Raw genomic sequence first — 20,831 nt, 5'->3', positions numbered from 1 at the left:
TGCAGCATCTACAAGTCTTCTCGTCAATCTCTTTCAAGGCATAGCAATGTGAATAGTAGCTGCTTAATAGCTGGTCTAAAGCTTCGTGAGTTTTAGATCACAAGACAGTTTACAAACTTATTGTACATTTCAGAGATGCCTGGTACATCTGATCGAAGTATTTACCAAGATTTCTTGTATATGTGCAAAGTATTGAATCACCATCTAAGGTCCAAATTAGAACTGCGTAAGAAACACCCTCGCAAAAGCACTCATGCATGCACAACGCGTTACAAGTAATTGGTTACTTGCAAATTATATTTTCTTCCAATTTTGTAATGCATCCATTTTTTAAGGTGTAAAGTTCTCGGTAATCCAATTATTTCTTTCAGCAAACGATTACTAAAAATTGATTAGGCATTTGATTACGCCCAACGTGCGGTAGCATCTACCATTGCAGGGCACTAGCGCATTGCTTAACCACTGCGCCAGGAATGGTATGATAATTCCCAGGGATCTATGAATGATCTATGAAGAGCGATTTACTCTAACGAACGCGGTGTTAAACGAAGCGTTCGGATGATTGGCCAACTTTCAATTTACTTAACAAGTTCTCGATACCGAAGATTCCCCTTTAGCGCTTTGTTTAATTTTACCTCTGCTTTCATATTTGTTTCATTTCATTCTAGCTTTTCGGCAAGCCGTTTTTATATTGATGCACACTGTTTGGAAGTTAGGTTAGTGCGGCCTACATTCTGTCGAGATTGACGGTTATCACCAGTCCCTTAGAGCTGCGATGCTTGCGAATGCATTTCTTAATCTCCCAGAACGGCCTCGGGCCAATGTTTCGCCATCCTCTCCAAAATGAACGACCTTGGAGAAGAAATATCAGAGAGACTTGGCCGGTATAAAAATGCGTTCTGCAGTACTCTGCCTCACAAATCGTCTTGGCGGCATATATGCAGTCATCTAGACAATAGCGCCGAGTAATGAATGTTTAATAGTTAATAGACTTTTGCACGCTGAAGCAACCCCTGTGTGCTATGTTGGAGAGCCCCTGTTTCGTCAGTTATCAGGGGGTATATTCTTACCAAAGCGAACGCTCATTTCGGAAGTTTCCGAACTGTGTATAATGATTCGTGGTCGCGCTTCGTTAAATTTAGCGTCCCTCATAGCCTGAACAGTTCTGGGACGTTCAACGCCATAAAACTAAACCTTCGTTTAATTTATAACAAATATTTTACCTGTCCAGCCACTATGTAACATTATAAAGAATTAATTATCATGCAACTTTATGTGTTATCTTCAGCAAATACACAGGGCCTAATTTTACTCAGAGCCTAAAAATACCTGGCACGCTTTGGTCCAGATTTAACACGCGATGGTATTTTTTTTTTGTGTGTGAAATAATGTCGTATGTGACGGTCGTAGCTTGTATGCTTTCATATGTAGGTGAACCATAAATAATACTTGAATTTGTTTCTTTTTAACGGCGAGCCGTTTCCGTAATGGATGATCATATAAATCTGAATTTGACAATTTCCCCGTACTGAACTGGAAATGATGCCCACTTCTCTATTAATTTGTCCTACAATACATGTTTCTGCATTAAACGAGCTCTGTCATAATGTTCTCTGTCTATGTTAACTGAATACCTTTGACACAATTTCTTTCTATCAGAGACCGCCACACCGGTGCAGCTGAGCCTGCCGCGAGGAATTCTGCGGGACGCAATTTTATGCATCCAAAGATTTTCCAATGCATTACAGATGCTCTGTAGCAATTCCTTTTTCCAAGTTTCAGTTTACGGTGCTGCGAAAGTTGAATTTTTCGAAGCCTTCTTTCTTCCGCTACGATCAGACAGCGGGAGAGGTGGGTTTTGGAGCAGACGACGCGCCAGCGCTTGCCCAGCACCGCCGCCGTTTTGCACCAATCGCGGCGCGGCTCTTCCGTCAGTGCGGTCTCGCTGCTCCGCCGACCGGGCGCACTCCCTTCCCTCGCAGCTTGCAACGCCTCGCACGGCTTCATCAGCGGCGCGGGTTTGGAGTGAGGTGGACCGTGTGCGTGGAATTGACACTGCATGTTCATTTCGCTCGTGGTGCTTCCTTTAGGCTAGACTGCTCGACTCTTATTGTTGTGCGTGTGTGTGCGTGATCACCCGGATTGCCCGCAACGCCCGGACCGATCGCCGCTCTCCGTCTTTCAACAAGTCGGCTAGGCCTAATTTGCCCAGCATCTGAGGCCGCGGCAAGAAAGTATCGCGGTGCGAAGGTGAGTCGCTTATACTTTTGCTTTCAGAAGGGCCACATATGTTCTTTGTGGAAGCGATACTTCACTGGGTGCGGTGCGGAGCGAAGGGCAAGGCCGGCGCTCGTATGCGGCTCTCGCTCTCCGATGCTGCTCGGAGAGGCATGTTGCAGCGTGTTCCCTTGTCATTTCGGCTGCTCAGTCGCCGATGCTGCGAGCCCCACAGTGCATTTCTCACCGATCGCGCTTTGGTTTGTAAAAGAACGCCTCGTGTCACCGTAGCGACCAGTGCGAAAAGAATATGTGCTGTCGCTTCATTAGGTTCAGCATCATCTCGCGCGTCTGATTCAAACGGAGCTATCGTCGCCTCTCCGCTTTCCGTCATTTTCCTGGAAATCGACGCGTAGCCACGCTCTATGCGACTTTGTCGACAGTGTATGGATGCGTCCGCGCGGTGTTTCTTTACGGTAGCTGATTGCAATTGAGGACACGACAACGAATAACGCGCTTTGCTCGTTTTAGGCGCGGGTAGTGTCTCATGATTGTCGCTACGTGAGTTGCTTCTAATTTTTTCGGCTTTCTTCCTAACGCAGTTGTTTGGCATGTTCTATTTTTGTGTGGCACGATCTGTAGTCTGCAGGTCATTCTTTTATGAGTTCTTCGATGATTGAAGTGATGCTTGGCATTAAAGACGTGTTGTTAATGCGTCGGTATTAGTATCCGCACTCGGCTCGTTTGCTTTTTCACCAACGGTTTTTACGTAGGTATAGGCGCTGGTTATTTTACTTAACGAGGCCAACTTCCAGTATGCGGGTTTTCGAGGCATTTTACTCCGCGTAGTTTTTCGCCTGGCGATTATTGCGGCCGGTTGAAAAGATGACAGGCTTGTCATCATTACAACTTCGAACATTATTCGTAGCACCAGCTCTGAAGCGAGCGCGTACCCAGCGCACGAGATGACTTTTTCTTTTGCGTCTCCCACGATGTGCACGATTTCTTTTCGGCAATTCGGCGGCACCAGCGCGTACACGGCGTGATGCAGCATCCTTGGTCGCTGACCGAAGACGATCGGTTCGTTTCTCGCCCGTACCCAACGCCCTGGGAGGCGTGGTTCATTGATCCGCCGTTCCCGCTTTCTCTCCCAGGTGGCGCCACCGCCTTGCGTGGCGCGTGTAAGCGCCGGCCGCGCCTTCGAAAGCCGCTTTTGTGGTGTGCAGGGGTACCGTAAAGATTTTCCACCGTGAATTTACGGTCTGGTGTTATAATTTTCAGTCACATCGTCTAGGCGATGGTAAGACCGAGCGGAATTGCTTAGAATATGTATTTCCGGCCTATAATCGATTCTACCATGTTCAAGGGAGTAAAGCCACGCTACAGGCGCACTGCTGGTAACACTGCACAGGGCCATGGCAACGTTAGAACGGGAAAAGATGTGCACACTCGTACACCTTCGATAATTTATTGCAGCGTCCCCCCTCCCCGCAAGTTTCGGTTTCCGCGGTCTGTGACTAAGTTCAGAACACAAGTCGCGTACACTCACAGAATAGCGACACCTTCGCTGCTTCATTGTCTGCTGCGAGCTCACGGTACCTGTGTTGGTTCTGTGATTCGCAGCAGATGACAGGAACGGCAACGAATAATAGTAATCAACAGTGGTACAGAAAAAATCAGTAAACCCGACTGTAGTACGTGAGAAAAAGATATTAAAATTTTTACAGTGTCTGTGCTGAACATTTCGAATTCAGTACGACAAAAAGAAACTGGAACACAGAAACAGCGATGTGTCTTGACAAAATGGTCGAAAGAACAACAGACGAAAGCTTACTCTGGTCAGGTTACTGTGGTACAAAGTTGATTGTATGCAAGTACAACCCGGAACACGAGCCATGCAGGCAACCGAAACGTAATGATGAAGATAAGCGTTTAGAAACAGAGTCGCCTTGGCAGTGTCTCACTTAAGTGTATTTGGTTTTTCTATAGAAGATGCCTATTGAGCCTACTGTTTAAGTAGGTTGGAACGTAATTAGCGCGTGTTCCATGTCATACCTTGAGTAGAACAGTGATGTCGCGTGACTGGTGTTCTGAACTTTGTCACCTCCCGCTGAGCCTGGAACTTTTGGAGAAAAACAGCAATAAATCTGTTAAGCACACTGTGTCATATACTGTGGCATATCTTCTGTCGCTCCCGAGACCCTGTGCACTGTTATCCCTGCGCAAAAGGAACCGGAAATTTGTGTCTGTCTCCCAGCAAAAATACCTGCCATCAGAGGGGCTGCTGCAAGACGCCTCTTCTTTGTTTTTTTTTTTTGCGTGTCTGCCAATTGAACAGTATAGTTGGCGCAATTTTTTCGTCTCCATACCATTCTTGGATGTGAATTGATTGGGCTGTAATCATATCTCTTAAAAGATGGATTTTCATTATCGTTGTGTAGTGTACTAGGTGTGTTCGCTATGAACCTGGTGATCAAAGATATGATAGAACAACGCGTTCCTCTTTCTGGCAGAATTTTCTTCGTTTCTTTAGGTGGTGTCGGTATCACGTTAGGCAATGTAACACGCTATCCTTAACCCTCTGAGCTCCTGAAATAGTTAGTTACACCGCGTGATTTGTGTCAGCGAAACGATAACCTTACAAGACGGGACAGAGCAGCGCACCTTTAGTAATGACAGTCGGGTTCCCCAACTACTAATGCAAGTCAGCTCCAAGAACACCACAGCGTCGTTGCATGTAGGGATAAAGCGTTGGAACTACTTGCGTAGGGACGCCAGAGGCACTACATTCAAATCCTCTGCATGGACGGCAACCGAAATTCATACAGCCTTCTGCTTACCGGGTTCGAAAAGTGCCAGCAGTTAGGGCTGGCTCTATTTTGTGCTGTCATTCGATGGCGAGGCCATGAAAGTGGTGTGCTCGCGTTATCTGCTACTTGTAGCGGCTGTGCTCTTCTATCGGTTCAGGTGCGAGCGTTGTCACTGTGATTGCGAAGTCCGTGCCTCGTCGCTTTTCTGCCGGCGGTGCAAATGAAATCCGAAACTTCAGGCTGTGCAGTCGTAAAAACGAGTGGCGCCAACTTGACGCACCTATGTATGGAAGCGCGCGCCATTTTGCTCGCTGCATGCAACTAGTCAGACAGAGAAGGGAGAGCCTTATCGCGCCCTGGGGTATCTGAGTTTACTAGAGGTCACTGTTCCGTAGCGTGGAGAGTCAGCGCGAGCTTAATCGCCGCCGTCGTTTCCTCTGCATTGCACGCGCGAGCGAGGAAGGTCGGCGTTATGCTACTGTGCGCTACCGAGCGCTCAGAGGGCCGCGGTTTGCCAACTAGTCGCCGCAGTATGCAAGGCGCGTCAGATGGCTGCTGCGTCACAGCAGTAGCACTAGGCACGCTGCGTGAAGTCTGCGTGCTGCAGGACCTGGAGTGAAAGCGTTTGGCTGCTTGCATCTTTCTGGCTTGTGAGAATGTTTCCGGATCCGTTGTAATCACAATCGGCGTTAGGGTGACGCTCAGAAGCCCGGCATTTCAGCGTGTTGCTGCCGTTTCTACTTGCGTAGCTGTTTGGAGCAAGACGCTTTCCCGTCTCGATTGTGTCACCGCGTATCGCCACGGCACTTCGGGGGTTCGTTGCTCTGTAAGTGGAAGCTGTCGAGCACTTGTGCCGAATAACAGCGCAGGTTTTAAAAATAGCATAGAAACAGCTTTGGAGGGGACCAGATAATCCATGCATGTCTGCCGCGTGTGAGGTTCCGTTGTCGAGTATATTGTACGATTGCCCCAATCTCCCAGGAGGATATACAGACGTTTAGTTACAAAATCGAGGCAAGAGCCGTCCGCAGCCTTGTGTGGGTCCAGACTCGCTTGCATAATAAAGTTTTCCATCCATCCATGCAAGCGCGCGTGCATCCGCGCCACCTCGACTGCCGCACCCTGCACTATCGGAATCCCTTATCGTCGAAGCTTCCTGGCTTTGTTGACAGTCTACCTTGTAATCGCTGCCTGTCGGCGCTGGCCTTCCTTCAAGCTCACTGCGGCTCTGGCAGGCTAGTGTTGTGTTCACGACACCGTCTTCACATGGTAATAAAGTATTAAGTAGTAAGGTTTTTTTTTTTGTTTTTGAGGAAAGGAAATGGCGCAGTATCTGTCTCACATATACCGGCGGACACCTGAACCGCTGCGAAAGGGAAGGGAGGAAGGCGGGAGGGAAAGAAGAAAGAGAGAAAGAGGTACCGTAGTGGAGGTCTCCGGAATAATTTAGACCACCTGGGGATCTTTAACGGGCACTGACATCGCACAGCACACGGGCGCCTCTTGCGTTTGATGGATGGATGGAAAACTTTATTGAGCAAGTGAGTTTGGACCGTACAAGGTCTCAGGGCCACCGCACAGCCCTCACATTACGCGCATGTGTCCAGGCCACGTAGGGCCATGGCACTGGCACCCCGGTTCACACAGCGAAGTTGCGCGTCCGGGTCCTGCGACGCAAGGAGGGCCTCCCATTCCTCCCATGTACCGATGGCGGGCTGTCCCTGCGGGGGAGGATCGGCAGGGCAGCCGAAGAGGATGTGGTCTAGGGTGGCGTGCGGTTCTCCGCAGAGAGTGCACTCGGGGGAAACATGGCGGAAGTGGGATAGAAGCTGAGGGGTAGGAAGAGTTCGGGTCTGGAGTCGCCTCCAGCGTTTGGCCTCCATCGAAACGCGGCCGCCGCGGTCGGGTTCGAACCCGGGTACTCCGGCTCGGTAGACGAGCGCCTCACCACTGAACCACCGCGGCGGGTAAAGTATTCAGCAAAGGCTGAACACCCCCGCAAACGGCAGGATTGGGCAGTCCGACGACTGCGCGTCTGATGCTGCGCATCCGGCCGAAGCTCCTCGGGCAACCAAATGGTCGGTCCCTCCGCAGTGGTACGAAGCCATGTGCAAACCCACCGCACGTCGCTGGCTCTCTCTAGCTTCCACGGAGGGCACAGTGGCCGCCATTTCGGCCGACCAGTTGGCGGAAGCGTATTCGTTTGCTTACCGCCATCTACCCCGAAGAAGTTTGACGGAATCTATGCGTGGTGCATATCATGGAGGCTTCTGACGTCACGTGCGTGTTCGTCAAGCACTGCTCAGGCTGTTTGCTTCGGGCACGATGGGAAGCCCCGCAGCTCGAGTATCACCCTTACCCCCCACCTCCTCCTCCTCCTCCTCCTCCTCCTTTTCCCGTGTTTTGTCGCGCCATAAACGGGCCACCGAGGAGCCCGTTCTCGCGAGAGCTCTGCGCGGCGATCGGCGTCGTCGTCCCGGGCAGCGCTGAAGACCCCCCTTCGTGAATAATTTCGGGTCGTAAAGCTCTCGCTCGCTGCAATGCGCCGGGACAAGTGGACGCAGTTTGAGAGGCGCGGCGTTGGCCATTCCGCTGCATGGGGCGAGTGGTGCAGAGCGCGCACCTTGGCATGTTGGATCGCGGAGGAGCTCTCTCTCGCGCGCTAATGGTTATGGCTTTGGCCCCTAATTCTTTACCGTTAACGAGCGGGCCGCCCTAATAAGGACTCGCAGAGGCTCGCCTGCCGATGCCTTCCTCCCCGCATTCTTCCCCGGAGACCTGGTGCGCGCTGCCTGCGATGCATGGTGGGCGAAACGCGGGCACGGACGGGTTAGCGGACCTGGTTAAGTGCCGGGCGGTATACGCCTCGCGAGTCGCATATCGACGGCGCAGTTCTTCTCGGCCCGACGGCGGCGTGCGTCGCGTTCACTTTCGGCCTGCAGTATGAATGAGGACGCCGGCTCGCGCGTTGCGATTGCGAAGCTCTTTCCGCGCCTGCACGTGCTGTATAACCCGAATGGCCCGAGGGACGACGAGTGCGTTGCGTAAGTATACGGCGTGGCTGGACCGTTCTGTCGCAGTAACCTCGAGCAGCGTCAGTAGGGTTTCGCTGCTGTCGGCAGTAATAGCAGGTTCTTTCGGTGCTTTCGTACCGGTCATGAATAGTCTTGCGTAACGCAGTGGGAGGGTTGTGTGCAGGCACATACGTACACATGACACTGGGCGGGCCTCGAGGATCACAGGCTTATTTTTTGTCGCGGAGAACCGCTTGATTTGGTGCGCAGGGCACCGCTCGTAGCCTTCCGCGTAGACGGTTGTCGTGACTCGGTTTGTGCAACCCCGCAGCGAGTCTGCAGTGTAGCGTGTCTGAGCGCTGAAAACGACTCCGTCATCCCTTACTTGTTGATTGCCTCAGTCGTGATGTGTTAACGTTACAAACATTTTCAGATATTGTCAGGTTGTAAGAAATTTTGTATTTTGAAATTTTCCGTCTAACAAGTAGCGTTTTGCTTTGGAAAACTAATGAATTGACTTTCTTGAGGCGTGAATATGCCGTTTACGCCGAATGATGTTTGTTTCGAATCGAAATCATAAATGCCAACTGAAAGGGCTAAGGGTCAGGACTGGCAATATCTGCTTGTGTTGCCTTGCAGAGGCTCGTCTATGTTGATGCCTGTTAGGACACCACCACGAAACATTGCCGCTGCGGCTTTTGCTAGAGGGAAGTGTGTAGCAGTGCACAAAGCGTACACCAGGGCGCGGCCTCAAGCATCTTCGTCATCATCGTCGTGGCGGGAACCAACCCAGTCCATCTCGTACATTTATTTATTTGTTTTATTTATTTATTTAATGCTGCAGACCCTAATATGGGTCTAAGCAGGAGGGGCAAAATACATAAAAGAAGCGCGGCAAATTACATTCGAAATCAACCACGCACACTTGTGCGCGCGAAAAACACGGAGTGACTACCGGATAATAGCTCTCTTCTCGGCTCTTGATTTCCACTGGACAAGTGTCGGCCTCTCATGTCGAGCGGCGTTTTGCGGACGGCTTCGCGCCAGAACTCGTTGCCGCCGTCGCCCAAATAGGCAGCCGAGCGTGGGTTCGGCGGCGCTTCTCGCTCGCGCAACGGCCGATCGCGTCCGACAAGGACGGGTGAAACCGCCCGGGCGGTTGTTTAGTGCTGGTTAACGATCCCGGTATTTAGCCGCAGCGCGACCTTGCCTCGCCCCGAGCCACGCAGCGCCGACGCCGCCACCTCAGATTGCTCCCGGCAACCGTCGTGTTCCCACGGTCGCCCGTCACCCTCCCTCTCTCCCTCGCTCTGACGCTGGTTTTTCGACATCTGGGACGATCGAGCGAGGAGGAGAGCAGGGGGAGAGCAGGGCCCTCGGCGCCGCGGGCGTGAAAAGCAAACGCAATCGGTCCTCCTGACTGGCTGGTTAAGCAGCGCCGCTTGGATTGCGAGCCCCCCCTTCATTCTCCGTCGTCATCTTCTCGAGGCCGGGTTTTTTTGCTCTTGCTTTTCCTCAGTCAGCTTCCGGCGCCTCGTGGACGGCCTTGCAAGGTCGCGCACCGCGCCGCCGCCGCCGCCTTTGCTGCCGTCGTTTTGTTTCCTTTTCTTTTTCTTTCTTTCTTTCTTTCTTTCTTTCTTTCTTTCTTTCTTTCTTTCTTTCTTTCTTTCTTTCTTTCTTTCTTTCTTTCTCCGAGGGCCTCGTCGTGGCTTCGACTAGGCCGGATCGAACGCGGCCAGCGAGCGGGGAAGTCGTGTGCGCGCCGACGCCGGCCAAGGAATGGAAGGCATCATCCATCCGTTCTCTGGCCGACCCAACGAGGCTAATCGTTGGCTGTGGCAGACCTTTTCTGCACCCGCCGCAATGGTTGGGCTTTAGGGGTGGTTGTGTATTGGCGCAGCGCCATTTCGTGGGAGCAAAATGCGAAAAATTCCGTGATCCAGCACGTTGAAGAGCCGGGCGTGGTCAGTGCTAATGCGGAGAGCGGACTCGGCGTCACAGTCCGAAACGTTGTTTCGGCCTGGTAAAGCCTAGTAAAGTCGTAAAACCTAACCAAAGTACACAAATTGTAAAGTAGACTCAATCGAGTGGGCGTTTTCTCATCAGCGGAGTCAGTTGTGGATGCATCGGCACTGGGGGCTTTCCCACCCTCCACCCCTTTCTCTATTGCAGCCTCTTGAGATGCTATCGGAAACCGTTCCTGCGCGTTGCATACGCAGTAACGACATCAGCGCGGGCGTGCGATTTGCCTGATAATTTTCCGTTGACACGGCGTCACGGTTCTGTACTGCCGCCGTCATCGCCGAGCGCACGCGTTCGTGATGGTACCGTCGAGGAATGAAACGCAACTCCTGGGGTTTCGTGCCGCTTGCCGCCTTTTGCAGCAAGCGTGCGGTGAGGTGAAACTGATCTGCCAAGCGCTCCGCTGCTCGTTCGAATAACGCATTTCGAAGAACACATGCCTTTTTCGCGCATGCGTTACCAGTCGCAATGTGTAGTTTCTTTTCAGGTAGCAGTCTACGGCGCTCCATACTTGTAAAAAAAAAAAAAAAAAGGGCAGGGCAGTTTGCTCACAGTGCGACGAGCAGGTTCTGATGTCGTCACAAGGTCGCGTGAGATAGGTGGCCGACCTGCCACCTAGGTTACTTTTCTGGGGATTTTTAGTAGGCTTTTCGCCCACGGCTGGCGACACCTACCCCGGCTTTCGTGCGATGCAGGGCCCTTAAGGTGTTAAGAATGCGCGCTCCCTGCGCCAGGAAACGAAAAAAAGAAAAGATAAGAAAGGAAAGTAAAAAAAAATCTTTTCTATTGCATCATCTGTAAAAACTGAGAGGGATAACGGTCGCGCACTCTGGATTGGTTCGGGGCCTGTCCAGTGGGCGCGGAAATGCAGTAGTTGTCGATCACGAGGTACTGCGGCGACGGAGACGCGTTTTACCTCTAAGCAAAGCCCCGCTGTGAAACAAACAAAAAAAAAAACATTGTGTGTGCATCGAAGTTCTCTTGATAACTTTCCACAAGTCCTCCTCCGGGCAGCAGTGAGAGGAGTCGGGGAACAGGGGGCGTGGCGTCGAGCGCGGCCGTGCGCCGAGAGTGTGGTCTGTCGGCAGCGGACCTGCAGCAGGCCGCTGTTCTTGATGCGACTGTACTAACGTCGGTCCGTCGCCCACTGCGGCCGGCCGCGTCCGAGAGAGTAGTGTCTCTAGACCCGGACTTCCCCTGGGACCGCTCCTTCTCCTCGGCCCATCGGACCGGTGGCACAACAGGCGGCTCCCAGGGGGCACCGCTGTCCGCGTCTCTGGCAGCTCCGCCAAGTCGGGAAAAAAAATAGAGAATAAATATAATACAGGAACAGGTTGTATGGCGGGGCGGGGGCGCCTAAAAGTGGAGTCCGAACAGAGTGCTTCGGCTAGAGCGAACTCTGGGAAACTGGGGGTGACGCTGACGCCGTGGAGCTCTTTTTCAAGTCGACTTTCTCGTCTTCTTCAGCTGTTGCCATTACCACAACGGGCGGGGCATTCTGCTGTCGAGCGTGAGGTTGTGTACTCTGTTGTCTCAGGAGTCGCCGGGGCGGTTTAAATCGAAGCGGTACTCTTGAACGGAACGATGCTCGCGCGCGTATTCTTCCTCGGCTCGCACTTTCTCTGTGCTCTGTTTTGAGTCGCTTGCGCTGTCTGTCTGATTATTTCAGAGCCTCCTTCCCCTCGGAGCATAGTGGGCGAGGTGTCTTGTTTCTACCTTGTTTCGTAGAAAGGGGGGAGGGGCGACACATTGTTCCACGTTTGCTATTTGCTTCGTTGAGGCCGGTTTGCTTGTATGTAGTGGCCGGAGCTTGCGCAGGGTGGCGGTAATTAAAGAACATTGGAAGATAGAAGTCTTTGTCTTGCAATGGACGTGATGCGGCACCTCTTGATGCAGATAAATAGGTGCAGGTTCCGTTCAAAGTTCTTTGATCGTACCATTTGCGGAACACTCGACAGGCCCTAGGCGTCCCACACTTCATCGGTCCGAAATTTGGATACTAGCGGTCACACCGCTTAGGTAACAAGTTAAGCGCTTGGCACACGAGAGATAGACCTTGCCTCTGCCTTGCGAGGCGCAGAAGCGGGCGTGTGCTGGACTCCAAAAGCCTGGGCCGAGACGGGCTGTGCCGCCGTGCAGTCTCTATTTGGGACCCGCACCCATACGCGCCGTGGCGCGCTTCATCCTCCCGCTGCTGCTGCTGCTTAACTCTCTTCCCTCGCGATGCGAGCTGACGATCTGCAGGCGGGCCCGTTTAGCTTCGGGGCCTCGGACAGCGCCGCTGCGCTCGATCGAGAAGGCGAAGCGTGGCTGCACGGACGGACGGGAGGGTCTCTCGTGCGGCCGCGCCGGACGTACGAAGGAGCGCCTATTCGGGGCGAGCACCCCGTAGTGGGCCCGCCGAGTGACGGGGAACACGCGCCCGACGAGGGTGCCTCCTTATCCGCGGCTGAATATGGAAAGGAAAAGCCGTTAGGCAGCGGGGAAGTCGCCCGGCGCATGTACCAACGTGGGGCTCGAACGCGTGACGTGGCATCGGAGGTAAACGGAACGGGGTCCTAGCATCGGGGTGCAGGGTGCGCGACCCTGCGGAATTTGACGGGCATGTGTGGTAGTTTCGGCGCTACATTCTTGCTTGCGTGGGAGATGTAGCGCCGCAGAATACGGTCCCGAATTTCCACCGCTTTGAGCTCAGGGGCTTTGAAGGTGCGGGACCGCGTTTATTCCAAGAAAGCGCTTTGCTGTAAACTTAACACCAGATGCTATCGCTCTCCTCATCTGGCTGGGCTTTGGCGTTGCCCTTGTTGCAAGGCAGAATGGCGTAGGCTGAAGGAACCTTATACCTGGAGGAACCTTATACGGCCATAGGTGGGTGGCTGATGTGCGAAGGTGTTCTCCGAGCCTACCTCCGTTGAGACGTGTACGCGCGAGAAAGAACGGACGCACTCGTTTCGTGCTGAGCAACGCTATATAGTTGCATCGGCCCATCGACAGCGCACTTGCTTTTCGCCCTCCGCCGCGGCGTAATTGGCGTAGCGTCGAGTCGGGCGAATTGAACGCCAGGCTGGAGCTTTCCTTTCGCCCACCGGCCGTGCGCGCTGCCGCTATACGAATTGCAGCTCACGTCGCTCGAAATGGTGCACGGTGCAGGCACTGTCGGTTCTTTCCGCTGTCCGCCGTGTGTGACAAACGGGCTTGGCCGAGAACAAACTGCGCACCGTTTTCTTCCGGCGCCGCGGGCTGCCGCTTACGGCGGCGGGAGCTTTCTCTCTCGCTTTCCCAGCATCGTCCGTTGGTGGCCGCGGGGCCCGTATGCCACTGGCGTCGGCGGCAGGGGAGATTCGCTCGTCGGTCACGTCTTCCCGCCGCCGCAGGTGTGAAGGAATGGAGGGGGGGGCGGGGGGGGGGGGGGGGGAGTGACGACAGAAAGCCTCCCGAGAGCAAGTGCGCAACACCTCGCGAGCCAACGCTCGACCGAAATTCGCAATGGTCGGTGCCTTTCGTTTCCGACTTTCTGTCACCCTCTCTTCTCCCCCTTCCCTTCTTTTTTAGACACATGATATGGAACAGCATTTCCCGCCTCCCCACTGCCATCATCTCTCCGTTATGCTTTTCCACGAAGTGACTCGATTCATGTTTTTCGCTGATACTCGTAGAAGCGTTTTCTTATGGCGTATTCCAGTCGGCGATGCGGAGCAAGTTTTCTTGCTCCGCGAAAGCGAGGAGCGTGTTTCAGAGGGCGATTTGGATTCAAATCCTGAGTTCTGATTGGACCGCAACGGTACGTATAGTCCCTAGACTCCTTCATCTTGCTTCTTCGCGGATTAGAAGAGCTGCTCCGAATCGCCAGTTGGAATGCGCCATTAGATAGCATTCTTAGTGGTCCTTCTAATTGAATAACTTTCAGGCAGTGCCTCTCGGAAAGTCCTGAGCTCTTAATTGCGCCGATTACATCACCTTTACGGCCTTCGCTTCACCTTTGTCTGTTCGTTACCGAGGCGACGTCACGTTCTTCGTTGCTTTGCACAATGGCAGCTGACCGGCTAGAAAGCGACGGACTGGGTTCATTGCCCCACAGCGTGTGGCACGGGCTTTTCTCTTTCTCGCTCAAGGTTTCCCCCTTCATGTATTTTCTCTTTTGATAGCACTTATCGCGACCCGCCAGATAACGCTGTTTATTTCTCCTCGAAGATGATTACGACGTGCGTGATTGTCGGCGATCATTCGCGGCGTTGAGGCGTCTTCCCTTCTCAACTCGCTTCCGCACTTCGAGATTGGAAGGACAGATGAGGTTGTTGTAAGCTACGGGTGGGATTAGCGTTACGATTATTCTGCCGTCAGTCTCTCCACTTCAACGCTACGACGCGTGGACATGAAACGACAAACAACGCAGTTTATCAACACAGGGGACAGCACAGACGACGACGCCATTGGAGGGCGGCTGCAGTCGACTCTTTCCCAGGGAGTGGCCTCAGAGCAGACTACGACGTGGAGTACAGTTCTTGCCTCTCCGAAATGAAAACGTGTGCGCTGACACGAGCGCACGTAAAAGTCGACGTGCAAACGTGCGCGGCCGTGCAGTGCGGGGGCGAGAGCCCTGACGTGAGCTGTCATTACCACCGCGATTCCTTTTTTTCTTCTTCCTTCTCCTCCTGCACCGTCTTGAGAACTCTATCCTTTAGCACCGACGTGTGCACATTTTTTTTTTCGTTTTTGCATCTTCTTTTTCGCATTTGTATGCTTCCTTCCTTGCATATTGTTTTTACTTTGTTTAGTTCGTCTTCATCCTCTCTCTCGTGCTGTCCTTTCTTTTTTTTCGTTTACGTTTCGCCTTGGATGCCGTGCCGAGAGCTTATATGGCGAGCCCTTCGCCCGGGTCGCTCTCCTCCCCCTGGTCGTTACAACCTCGTCTTGTTAGGTGCCCCGCTTTCTCCCTTTATTCGGCCGAAATAATTCGATTATTTAGCGGAGTGCACGCGCCCCCTCTTCCGCTAACATGCAGCAATTCCACTTGGAGGAACGGCAAAGGAAGTGGGGGTGGGGGAAGCCGCGGGCGAGCTGCAGTTATGCCGCAAAAGAGAACTGGAAGAGAGCAGCGAGTTGGCACTGAACAGGCGGGAGGAGAGAATGGGAGTGCATTACACAATAAAATGAGAACCGCGTGGAAAGGTGGGGGTAGAGGTGAAATGCGTTGGGCCTCTCTCTCTTTCTCTCTACCTCGGCCCGCTTTCGGCGCCTGGAGGAAGAGGGCGGTCCCTTTACTCGCACTCTCGGCTCTGTATAGTCGCCGTCTTTCTGCGCGGCGTTTTTGTGCGGCTGCCGTCTCGCGTAATTCGATTGCAAAGAGGGGGACCTCCCGTTTCTGGCCAGACGCTCACTCATACACGCACGCACGCTACTCCCTATCTGCGTTTGCGCCGCCGCCGCCGCCTCCTCCAGGGCTGTCGAACGCTTTTCCTTGTTTTTTTTCCCTGCTCGCACTCTATGCACTGCTTTCCCAAGCTGGGTACACTACCTCGTTTGCGAAGCCTTTGCGGCGCCCCTCGCGTCCTTCTGGTTCATTTGTTCTGTTCGCTGTCGTCGTCGTCATCTGCTCCGTGTGGTCGTCGTTCCGCGGCCATTACGCATCGCTCCCGACGAGCGGGCTCGAATCCGTCTCGCTCCCGTGCGTTGTTCCCTTTCCTCCCTCTGTTCTTCGTTTCATTAGCGTCTCGGCTTGTGTAGGGAGTCCTCCGTGTTTGGCCTCCTCTATTTTTTTTTTTTTTGGCCGAATGGGCCTGCATGAACTCGCTTGCGGCTGCCGCCGTTGTTGAGAAGAACAGTGTGTCCTCGGTGCCATGTACACGAAAGAGTTGGGAATGCCCGGCATGCTGGGCACTGCAATGGACTGTCTTGCCTCTTTGGCCGCTGGCATAGATGAAGGTCCTCGAAAGGTGACAGCAGCGATAGTCGTTTCTTTAGAATGTTGGAGCAGCAGGTTTATTGTGTTGTGGAGAAAGCGTGGGGGAGCTTAATTCTATAACTGTTCTCTATGCAGCAAGCACAGCCCAGTACCGAATAGGACGGCATCCTTTGATCTTTTTTCTAAAATGTCTGTATCCTCCTCCCATCCCTCTACCCCAGTGCAGGGTAGCGAACTACTCTCTCTTCTTTCACGTGTTCCCCTTTCACTGCCCCCCCCCCCCCCCACGTTCTCCATCTCAGAAGTTTAGAAATCACTATATTGTTGTCGTGTTTCTTTAACTCTCATTTACCTATTTTTTGCTGTAGTGTTGGTTTTGATTCCGGTCTCAGCTCAGTGGATTAACTCATGTCTTTGAATAGATCTGTACTTTGTAATTACCTAAACTCATGTCTTTGAATAGATCTGTACTTTGTAATTACCTATTTAGTGTCATGTGACTTGGTGTCCTCGTGAAATAAAGATTGTTCCTCCTTCCACTCGACCATTGAGCCTCGCCTCCGTTCCTCGGGGTCCGGGCCCCAACTCTGCCCCTATCATGTCTTGAAACATGCCCACTCGCTCGTGTTTGCAACCGCGTGTACTTACGTCCAGTGTGCGAGGAAGACGAATTGCGCCGCTCTAGCTCGTGGCCGCGAGATTTTCCTAGATCTCAGCCACTGCGTTTCGCCTAACGCTCCCAGTCTCCACTGGCGATGTCGACGTCCCGTGACAAGAAGGGCAGCGACGACGTGCGCGGCGCCAAGCCTCGGTCCCCTTCGCGAAGCAGCGCGCGCGACGAGCAACTGCTGCGTAGCCTGCGTGCCGCCCTCGGCCCGGACGTTCCGGCCGACCGGCTCGTGGACAGGGACACGCGCTTCCGCATCATCAAGGTGGAACCCAAGTGGCGACGGGGACGCGAAACTAAGCTGCCCACCGCTGCCTCGTTAGCGACGACGCCCCGACCAGCGCCACGCGCGTTCACCGGCACTTCGGCCCCGCATCTCGCGGCGGTGTCGGCGTGGCCCTCGCTCAAGCAACCCCAGAGGGGTAAGTCCGCCGGTGCTCAAGCGGCGCGCTCGAGCGAGGCAAGCCGCGCAGGCCAGCCGACCGCCGCGGTCCAGCCTAAGAAGAAACAGAAGCCGCTGTCAGAGTCCCCCAAGAAGCTCGAGACGAGTCCCGCTGTCAGGCTGCCGCCCGACGCGGAGGACACAGCTCAGTCTACCGCACTGCCGCCTAGCGGCGGCACTGTGACGGCCAGGGATTCGGCTGCGCTCCAGGAGCGGCTCGAGCCCGTTGCCGAGAGGAGTGCCGAGGAAGAGGCGGCCCGCGAAACGGACAAACGCGCCCGCAAGTCGACCAGCATTGCTACGGGTCAGGACGCGGCTGACAGCAAAGCCGGGCCTCCTCCGCCGTCTGCGCCCGAGACGCCTAGGGATGCTCGTGCGAAGCAGGAGAGTTTGGAGGGAGGATCGAAGCCGGAACCACCTTCGAATTCGCCTCGTGGTGTTGCACGGGACTCAGAAGATGGCGTACAGCGACCGGGGAAAATTGAGGTGAAGAGAACAATACCGCTGCGTAGCAACTTGTCCGTATCCCGGCGGAACGTTGAGGGCAGGAATCGAATGGTCGGTTCCCATGCTGCTGCAGCCGCTGGTACTTTGGCCGCTACGGAAACTGGGACCTCGAGCTCCTCCGATCCCGTTCCCGCGCCTCGAAAGCGAGTCAGCGTGGCGCCGCCAAGCGTCGTGGGCGGCTCGCCGTCTCACGCTGCTGGTCTGGTACTGGAGAGCAGCAGGTACTCGATACGGAACCTGGGGGCAGGACCATCGCCACACTCATCTTCCAAGCACTCCAGCGGCAGTGACACACTGTCCACCGGAGCACTCGTCAAGGCGGTGGAAACCGGTTCGCAGACATGCCTACCGGTTGCTACTCGTGACGACTGGGAGCCTCTCGCTGGACTCGGCACCGTCGGCGCCAGGACTGCGGTGTCTAACGCCACCACCAGCACGCAGCTTGCGTTTAATACGGCCCTCGATGGGACCGACCGCTTGCAGCGATTCGAAGAAAAGACTGCAATGCCTTGGCGCCAGACACCGGAGATGTGCTTCAGCCCTTGTCTTCTGGGCTCCAGGATCAGCAATGCGGAGTCTAGCGAAATGCTTTTGCAACGTGCTGGGGTAGCACCGGTTCCAAAAACGGCGGGAGAAAGCTTGCTGGCGACGGCGTCCCTTACGAGCTTGAGCGGATCATCCCGTGACCAAGCTTGGCCGCGACGTTTGTTCTCAATAAGCCGACCGACTTTGAAGGGAAGTGAAGCTGTCTCGAACAAAGCTGCCCGCCGTTCTGCTCGTGTAGAATCGGGGCAGACTTGGCACAGCGTCCACAACGAAGAAACGGTCTTAGCGCCAACCGCTGGACGCGCTTCTACCGATCGGGGACACTTACGTGACAACTTTGACGCCTCTCGTGTTGCGGCGAATGAGGCGGAGCGGTCGAGCGACGAGTTCCATTCCGCGGGTTCAGCACAGTTGCCGCTCTTATCCCAAGCCCCAGAGCGCTTCTTCAGTGTGGACAGAGCGGACGTCAGTACCCTGCGCAAGGCGTCCAGTAAAAGTACCTGCTCGGAAAATCCCGATGGTCGCCTCACTTCGTCCGTAGTGTCTGCGCGCAACGTCCGTGCTCAGGGCCCTCAGGAATCGAATGCAGTTTGTCTGGACGATGGCGCCACTCCCATAACGAACAAACAGCACGTATCCAGCCACTCCGAGTGTACAACCAGGCCAAGCCTGTCGTTGAAGTCAAGTGGTCGTGGTCGAAAGGCGTCGTCTTCGTCATCAAAGGATGCGGTTCCTCTTCCGGTGCGGTCACGTGACACGCTGCTGCGAAATGATCGTCGGAGCACTGCTGAAGAGGGAAGCAACGCGCATTCTTTCTCCCTGGACGTAAGAGCCAGAAATGTGTTACGAGAGGCTGGCACCTGGGCCGTTCAACCTGGAAACGTCAGTAGTCGTGCTGAGCCTTCGACGGACACCACGTTCTACACGGCTAGCGAGATGCGAAAGGCAGATGGAAAGCGCCTCTCGGCTGTCAAATCGGCGCGCGAAGGGAGTGCCTGCGAATCGGCGAAAAAGCTGGAAAAGACTCTGTTCGTGCGGCCGGCGATTGAATGCGCGTACGTCAATTCCGCCAAGATGGATTTCCTTGCTGGCGGAAAAAAGTCTTCGAGTTCTGAGGAATTCCTCACAGCCCCCAGGATAACAAAGAAACAGGATAGGAAGCTCGACGCATGGTCAGCGAGCATAGCGAGGAACTCACCCTGGCCATATGGGAGCCTGTCGGAAGAGTCGGGCGGACGCGATAGAACTCATGAACGCCTTGGTAGCAGCGATGAAGACGTCAGCCCAGCCAATATGGGAGCAAACGTGACCGATAGTAAAGGACTGCCGAAGGCTCTGGACCAGCCTTTCTGTGGAATGTTTAACAAGCCTCCGTCAGAAGATTTGGTGCCTTGGGACAGCGAACTCGGTGGCCCCGTCTTTGCTCGACCTCCTTTGCGGCGTAGTGTCTCGCCAGATAGAAATTTGCCTCGCCTGGACGACCAGTCTCCCCGTAATCTGCTCACAGATTTTTTTGCGGCAGGCCGCCGCAGCCGCGCACCTTCTGAAATCATTGGCAGCCCCTGGGCCACGAGGCCCGTACTGCTTCTCGCACCTTCGCCTGAAGATGATGCGGCGCACGTCCTGGTTGTACCGACAGCCACTCGTGCCTACGTCGGCGATGAAGAACGTGCGGCGCTGTCTGGGACGCCAGACGTAATGGCTGCCCCAGGCACCTCGACGGCGTCGAACCCTTCGTATCTGACGGCGAGGTCCCTGTCAGAGCCTAACTTTGTAGCCTTGCGACCTTGCGCACTGCGCGATAGTCGTAGCCTGTCGGGCTCCCTTGTTGTCTATCCTGGCTCTGTCGACTCACGCAGCGGCGAAGCTCTAGGCACGTCCAGTACGCCTATTGACCTTCTGCAGAGGACTGCCGAGGAAAAGCGCTTACCGAAAGTCGCACCCAAAAAGAAGCGCCCCAAACAGACAGTGATCCTCAAGCCAACGGTGGCGCAGACTGACATGACGTCGCGACAGCATGCCGAGGAAGGGGCGCGCGCCACTATCGCGCAGAGCCCCGCCGCGACCGGCATGGAGGTTTCCATGACAACCAGGTCGCATGCCAAGGAGCTGTGCCTCTCCATGCTTGCAGTCTCTATATGCGTTCTGGGTCTGGTGCTGCTTGCGAAATCCGCTGGTGGAAGGCTGGGCGACATGCGTATTCTGACCTCGGAGAGCAATGCGAGCGACTTCTTGGAGCGGGCCGACAACGATTCAGTTCCTGCTCGGACTTCAGCTGCTTTTACAGTGGTGCCGTCGTTTCTGGTCTGCAATCTTACTCGCTGCGTCGAGGACGGCAGTTACATCGCTTCGTCGCTCTCCTGGGACCGGGACCCTTGCGTTGACTTCTACGACTTTGCGTGCGCCAAGTGGCTGGAAGAACGGGCCACTTCGGCTTCGATCACGGGCGGTGTTTCCGCATCCGTCACCGAGGACATCGAGCGAGACATGGAGCAGAGGGTGGCGCATTTGCTGTCATCCACGCGCGCCCCAGAATTCGCGCCCCTACGGCGCTTGCACGACGCGTGTGCCGACGTCAACTTCATCAACGCGGCCGGCTGGGCGCCGCTTGGAGAGCTGCTGCGCCTGTGCGGCTTGCCGTACTGGCCGTACGACGAGGTCTCCACGCTGTCTCCGTGGAAGGCCGCTGCCAGGGCACTTCAGT

General features: G+C 54.6%; 1 protein-coding gene across 3 annotated transcripts in view; it reads left to right on the top strand.

The window, feature by feature from the left end:
• The first annotated feature begins 1,963 nt into the window (after window positions 1-1,963).
• Window positions 1,964-20,831, top strand: part of PlexA (plexin A) — a 329,472-nt gene continuing 310,604 nt past the window's right edge. For all 3 annotated transcript variants that reach the window (XM_089570875.1, XM_089570874.1, XM_089570873.1), the window contains exon 1: window positions 1,964-2,250. The gene's annotated coding sequence lies outside the window, so the exon portion shown is untranslated. The remainder of the gene's footprint in view (window positions 2,251-20,831) is intronic.

This window comes from Amblyomma mixtum, chromosome 2 (genome assembly GCF_055824585.1).
Source record: "Amblyomma mixtum isolate Tamu chromosome 2, ASM5582458v1, whole genome shotgun sequence".
In the NCBI taxonomy this organism is placed as follows: Eukaryota; Metazoa; Arthropoda; class Arachnida; order Ixodida; family Ixodidae; genus Amblyomma; species Amblyomma mixtum.
Note: the sequence above shows the minus strand (reverse complement) of the source record. Positions and strands in the feature narration are given on the sequence as shown.